This window comes from Tenrec ecaudatus, chromosome 1 (assembly GCF_050624435.1).
Source record: "Tenrec ecaudatus isolate mTenEca1 chromosome 1, mTenEca1.hap1, whole genome shotgun sequence".
Classification (NCBI taxonomy): Eukaryota; Metazoa; Chordata; class Mammalia; order Afrosoricida; family Tenrecidae; genus Tenrec; species Tenrec ecaudatus.
In genome coordinates, this window is record NC_134530.1 from 215,902,783 (window position 1) to 215,909,739 (window position 6,957).

The window sequence follows — 6,957 nt, forward strand, 5'->3', positions numbered from 1 at the left end:
ACCACGATTTGAATTTCTCTGTCCTTCTGTCGCCTTATTCACAGTCTGACTTTAAAATGTATATGGGGCAGTTGACGAATCCATGGCTGGGTAAGGCATATTTTAGTCCCTGAAGTGACTTCCTTGTTCTTCAACACTTTAAAGAGTCACGTTAGCACATTTTCCTAAGGCAAGGGATCATTTGTTGTTGTTGTTGTTTGTTGTTGCTGTTGTTCGGTGCTATGGAGTTGGTTCTGTTCTATGCGACCCTATGCACAACAGAACGCAGCACTGCCAGACCCTGCGCCTTCCTCACAATGGTCCAGGCTTGAGCCCACTGGTGCAGACTCTGTGCCAGCCCATCTCCCTGAGGGCCTTGCTCTCTTCCACAATCCTTCTCCAGGGACGAGTCTCTGCTGACAATACGTCCAAGGTAGGTAGAATGAGGTCTTGTCATCCTTGCCTCTAAAGAGCATGTGCACTTGTTCCAAAGCAGACTTGTTTGCCCTTGTGGCAGTCAGTCCATGTAAGGTTTGGTTGTGTTTGTTTGTTTGTTTTTTTAACTCCTCACCTTATTATTCTTTTGATGAGGAACAGGTAAGAGATCATAACAGGCTTCGTTATAGAGCTTTCCCCTCCACCTCCTCCACAGTTCTGGGGAGGGCAGAATCTTGGGAATGCAGAGTGGTGATTGGGAAAACTCGCCTGCTTTATGTGCCGCACAAAGGAAGAGACCACATATTCTTTGTTCCACCTGCCACAAGGTTGATAAAGATGAAGATGCACATGCAGCAGACCAGGAAGGCAAGATTACGTGGGGGGAAAGTTTCTCCTGTCAACCTAAGGCCAAATGGCCTGGTGAGTTTACTGCATGCATCCAAAGACACAATTACAGCCACAGCCCAGCATGGCCTGTTGGGGACATAGCTCCACGAAGCACTGCCTTATCTCTCCCACCTCAGCAAAGCCTCCTGCTAGCAACTCATCAGCAGTCATTCCAACTCCCCAGGCCTCCCCATGAAGAGGGTCCAGGGGCCCCAGTGTACTAGCAGTGTACTTGGGAAGCCTGCCTAAACCACAGGGCAAAGAGCTGTTTAAGAATGATCCCATCAAGTGGCAGACAGGCTACTAAGATGATGCCAATGTTGGGCCACAGGACCAACCCTTACTCCTATGAGAGGTATGGGGATCCTAAGGATGCAGTCCTCTGGAGACCCTATGGAGAGGACCAACAGGACCCCTTCCCCTGGGTGTCCGTAGTTCCCAGGGCTGGCAGAGACTCCACACTAGGCACTCCTAAACCACCTTGGCAGGCTGGTATCACCCAATCCGAACAGCCTGTCGCTGAGCCACTTTAAGCCCAATGCTTCTCCCCTCTGCTGTCCCTGTACACCTCAAAAGCACTCAGAGACCTCCCCGTGGTAAACACCCACTGCGATCCCTCTGTTTGTGGTTGTGATCACCCCACCTACAAGACCCGGGGATTTCAATTCTCTTCACCAGCGCCACCGGGAAAACACATCACTCTCTCTTCACTCTTCCGTGTTCAATGTCCAGCTTTCAAATATATAGAAATAAATTGAAAATACTATGGCTTGGGTCAGGTGCACCTTAGTCCTCAAGGTAATATCCTAGTTTTTCAATATTCTAAGCAGATCTGTGCCGCAGATTTCCCCAATGCAACACGTCTTTTGACCCCTTATTGCTGTTTTCATGAGTATTGGTTAAAACCAAGCAAGATGAAATTCTTGACAATTTCAATTGTTTCTTCATTTTGTATGCTGCTGTCTGTTGGTCTAGTTGTGAAGATTTGGGTTTTCTTTGCATTGAGGTGTAATTCTTGCTGAAGGCTGCAATAGTTGATCGTCTTCAGCAAGTACTTCAAACACTCATCCCTTTCAGCAAGCAAGATTGTGTCACCTACCTATTTGTAGATTGTTAATAAGCCTTGTCCAAATCTTGATGCCATAATTTTTCATCCAATTCAACTTTTCTGATTATTTGCTCCCCATGCAGACTGAATAATTGTGACGAGAGACTCCAACTCTGACGCACACACTTCTCCTTGTTATAAACCACGCAGTATTCCCTTTTTCTGTTCCCATAACTGTCTCTTCATCTATGACAAGTTCAGCATAAGGACACTGAAATGTGTTGGAATTCCTTTTCCTCTATTAGATATTCATAGTTTTTATGATCCACATAGTTAAAATCCTCAATAAAATACAAATTAATATTTTTTGGTATCCTCTGCTTAAAACCAAGATTCATATCCTCTCAGCAATGATATCACTTGTTCCATGTCCTCTTCTACAGCTCTGGCCATTTCCTGTCAATGTACCGCTGCAACTTTTGGATGATATTCAGCAAACATTTACTTGCGTGTGATATCAGTGATATTGTTCTATAATTTGAGCATTTTGTTGAATCATATTTCTTTTGAGTGGGTACCAATATGAATCTCTTCTGGGCAGTTCCAGATTTCTTGGCATAGATGTATGAGTGTTTCCAGTGCTTAATCTGCTTGTTGAAACATTATATTGATATTCCATCAATTTCTGGAGTCTTATTTTTGGAGAATGTCCTCCGTGCAGCTTCAACAAGTTCCTCCAGCTCTTGCTCCAACTCTACCTTCTGAAATGCTGGACAGTCAACTAGTTGTTTTTGACACAGTAGCTCATTCCATCTTCTTTGATGTTTCCTATGTCATTCAATATTTTCCCCATACAGTATTTCAATTTTGCATCTCAAGTCTTACATTTTTTATTCAGTTTTTTTCAGTTAAATATATACTGAGAGTGTCCTTCCTTTTTGGTTTTCTAATTGTATGTCTTTCACATTTAATTATAATATTTCCGTTGTCTTCTCGAGCTGCCCTTTGAAATGTTATGTTCAGCTCTGACTTCATCACTTCTTCTGTTTGCCTTAGCAACTCTATGATTAAGGGCAAGTTTCTGAATCTTTCCTGACATCTCAATCTTTTCTCTACTTTTTAAAGGCCTTTTGATTTCTTCATGAATGATTTTCTTGATGTCATCCCACGGCTCCTCAGGTCTTCTGCCATTAGTGTTTAATGCAGCAAATCTGTTCTTGAGACACTTTTGAAATACTGATGGAATAGACTCACAGTTGTATAAGAATTTTCGCTTTCCTGGTCTTATTATAATTGTATTCTGTTTCAATCTGAACTTTCATATGAGCAATTGGTATTCTGTTCCACAGTCAGCCCTGGGCCTGGTTTTAGCTGCTGATATTTACCTTTTCCATGATCTCTTCCCAATGATGTAGTCAATTTGGTTTCTTTGTATTCCATCTAGAGAAATCCATGTACATAGTTGCCTTATGCATTGTTGAAAAATGTATTTGCTATGGACAAGTTGTTGGTCTAGTAAAATTCTATCATGCCATCTTCAGCTTCAGTTTTTTCATCAAGGACTTTATTTTCTAACTAATGTTCCTTCCTCTTTGTTCCCAACCTTTGCATTCCAATAATCAATAATCATCAATGCATCTTAATTTAATGTTTGATCAATTTCCAATTGGAGACAATTGTAGAATCTTCAATATTTTTGTCACTAGCTTTCTTGATTGGTGAGTAAACTTGAATACTATTTGTATATTTCTATTGATTAAGTTTATTTGAATTAGGATAGGTATAATCCTATCACAGACAGCACTGTACTCCATGACATATCTTGAAATATCCTTTTTGATGATGAATGAGATGCCATTTCCTCTTAATTATGGCATTCCCGAATAGTGGATCGTATGCTCTTCTGATTCAAAATGATCTCTACCAGTTCATTTCGGCTGTCTCACACCTAGTATCTTGAACCACGTTTTGTGTTCCATTTCATCCTTGATGACTTCCAATTTTCCTAGGTTCATATTCAGGGCATTCAAAGCTCCAATTACTAGTAGATTTTCCCAGCGGTTTCATCTCATTTTGACATGCTTCCCATTAGCAAACGAAGAATCTGAAGGCTTTACTCCATTCCCATCACCATGATGAACTCTACTTTCAGAAATCAGGACTTCCTCAGTCACATCTTGATTGTCTTCCAACCCACAGGACTATCTTCTGGCACTGTAACTGATAATGCTCTGCTTCAATTCATTCTGTCTTCTATATCCAACTGTGTTTCAATTTTATGTATAAGGTTTGAGCAACGACTTGCTCCAAAATGGACAGCCAATTCTTTATTTGTGGTTGTTCTTAGTCTGGAAGCTCAGGTGAAACCTGTTCACTTTGGTTGACCTTGCTGGCACTTGAAATATCAGGGACCTAGTTTCTCCACCATCACAGAAATTTTCAACCCACCTCATTACGACAAACAGATGGACAAGTGGTTGATGTGTCATTTATCAGAGTATCACTCCTATTTTACTAAAGAGAAAAATGAGATCTAAAACTATTGGATAATATGGCCTAGTTGTAGAGCTGATAAGAGGCATGGCCAGGATTCAAAGTCATATTTGATAAATTTTATAACCTATTGTCTTATCTATTATCTTAGATCAGAATATAGTAACAGGAAAAATGATAAGATTATAAATAGTTACAATGCTACTATATAGGAACAGTAATAGGACACATGACAGTTTCAAGGCTCTCATTCCTTCATTTCTAAACAGCTGCCCCACTGCTGTCCCTGCTATCCTTAGCCTATGGGGTCTCCTGTTCCCAGAAACTCAGGGCATTGACTAGACTCAGGTAGATTCTCTCTCTATGTACATATGGATCTAAAATCATTATGAAACCATCTATGTTCATCATCATGATCATTGTTCCATTTACTGGTTTATTCCAGTGCCTAATCTTTCTAAAACACTATGTAAATAGTTATTATATGTCAAATTCCTTTCAAATTTAAACATCTTTTGTAGGAGGGCTGACTTGAGTCTGATTTTGCTGCTTGGAGATGTGTTTGCTGCTCTTAATGGTCCTGGCATTGCAAAGACTGAGCAATCAGCTGAGTAATGCTCCTAGACAGGTTTTTAAATGAATCTAAGAACAACAAAGACCATCTCCGCATGTTTTCAATTTCAATGTTCTGTTCTGTCTAATCCGTTTTACATCATGATTATGAGATTAAAATCATCTTAATATGTCTTAATTCATTTTATTATAGGTCAGTCATTATGCTTATGTAAAATACACATAAGGACCTTTTCACTAAATAAAATATACTAAGAGAAATTGCTTCATTAGTGGTTCATAGATATTGGTAAAATAGAAAGTTTATATATTATTTTCTGATACGGAAGAGTCTGTTTCCATTAACACATTCTTTGTAAGTCTTAAAAACAGGTCAAACCATTACTAAGACGGCCTAACAAATTGCTGCATTATACTGTCATTAAGGCTGAAAAGACTTGCTGAGTTTTGTAGGAAAGTGACGAGGTGAATATTAGATAGTTTTAAAAATAGTTTTTCAAAATGAGTGTTAATGACTTGGCTGGTCACAAATATGTCTATTGATATCAGTGAGTCCAGAGAGGGAAATTTAGAACATATCTGTGTTATGTAAAAGCACTTTAGAAACGTATCAAAAGACTGAAAATTAGGTGCTGTGCTTCAGAGAAAAAGAAAAAAAAACACGTTTTATTAACAACAAAATATGGGTAGTATGTATTGTGAATTTCTGAAGGATAGAACATTTTTGATGATTCACACTATAAAATAGTGAAAATAAAAGGCTTCCAATTTTCGTGTATACTGCAATAGTTGTGGCTATTGTTTTCAATAACCATGAGTGTTGATAATCACATAAAACATGACATTTTATTTGTTTGCCTTATCATACAAAATGAGAGACTTAAATTTCTAAACATGTCAATACGTTAGAGTTGAAAGCAAACAAAAATTGAAAAATTTTTTTACTGCTCCTCATAAGTTCAAATCACATACAGCCCCACTTTTCACAGACAGCATGAACCTTGTCAAAGACTGGTTACACAGGGTCAACTCTCATTCACCTAATCTTACTGTGTGTCTCTTTGGCAGGGATGGAAGGATAAGGACGCTCACAACACTTGGGCAGCAGTTGTTCTTTGGAATTCGCATTCTTTTCTCACAATGTTGATATAGAATTACACTGGCCAACATACATTTTAGTGCCTAAAATGTCAGTCTTGTTTCTGGGTATATTTCACCCGCACATTCTAAAAATGGCACCAATTTTCCCTTATTGGCTCTAGTTTTGAGATATAGGACATATGCTATGTACTATTCCTCACCCTGTTAACCTATTTAAAAATCAAGTTATTTTATGTCCCTAAGAGTTACAGCCTCAGCATCTCAGGGGGACAGTTCTACCCTGTCCTCTCGGGTTACTATGAGCCTGTATTGACGCGATAGCTTTTGATTTTTTTTTTTTAGCTAGCCTTGAGAAAGAGGAAGTTTATGATGGTTTTATTTAAAGTAGTTTGTGCTGTACTAAATATTTAGGTTGTTATATTTCACATGGTGACCTTCGATCTAAAGATATATTTTTAATTACATGAATTTGGAATTTTCCCCAAGCACCACCTCACTTTTATTAGGAACTGAATATCAGACAGTCCCAAGTGTTATCTTTAACAGGAGCCAGAATTAAGAGTTACTGCACAATAAACTAGGAGCCCACATAATGTAGGGGGTTACATGTTAAACAGGGAGCCCACATAATGTAGGGGGTTACATGTATGAGAGTGGTTATTTGAGTTCACAGCAGCTCTCCAAGAGAAAGATGAAGCGTTCTGCTCACATAAAAGTTTACAGACTCAGTATCCCTCTGCCTCTTCTCACATGCATCCTGCGTGACATGCAAGGCCAACCTTGTTATTCGGCTTGTTGTCTCCATGCATTGGCTTTCTAAATGTATAGTGCTGTGAAAATATATGAATATGATTTGAATGTTATAAATAGAAATCAATACTGGGTGTGCAAATGTTTATTTGTTCTTTGGCCCTATTTCTCTAGGATATAATCCAAAT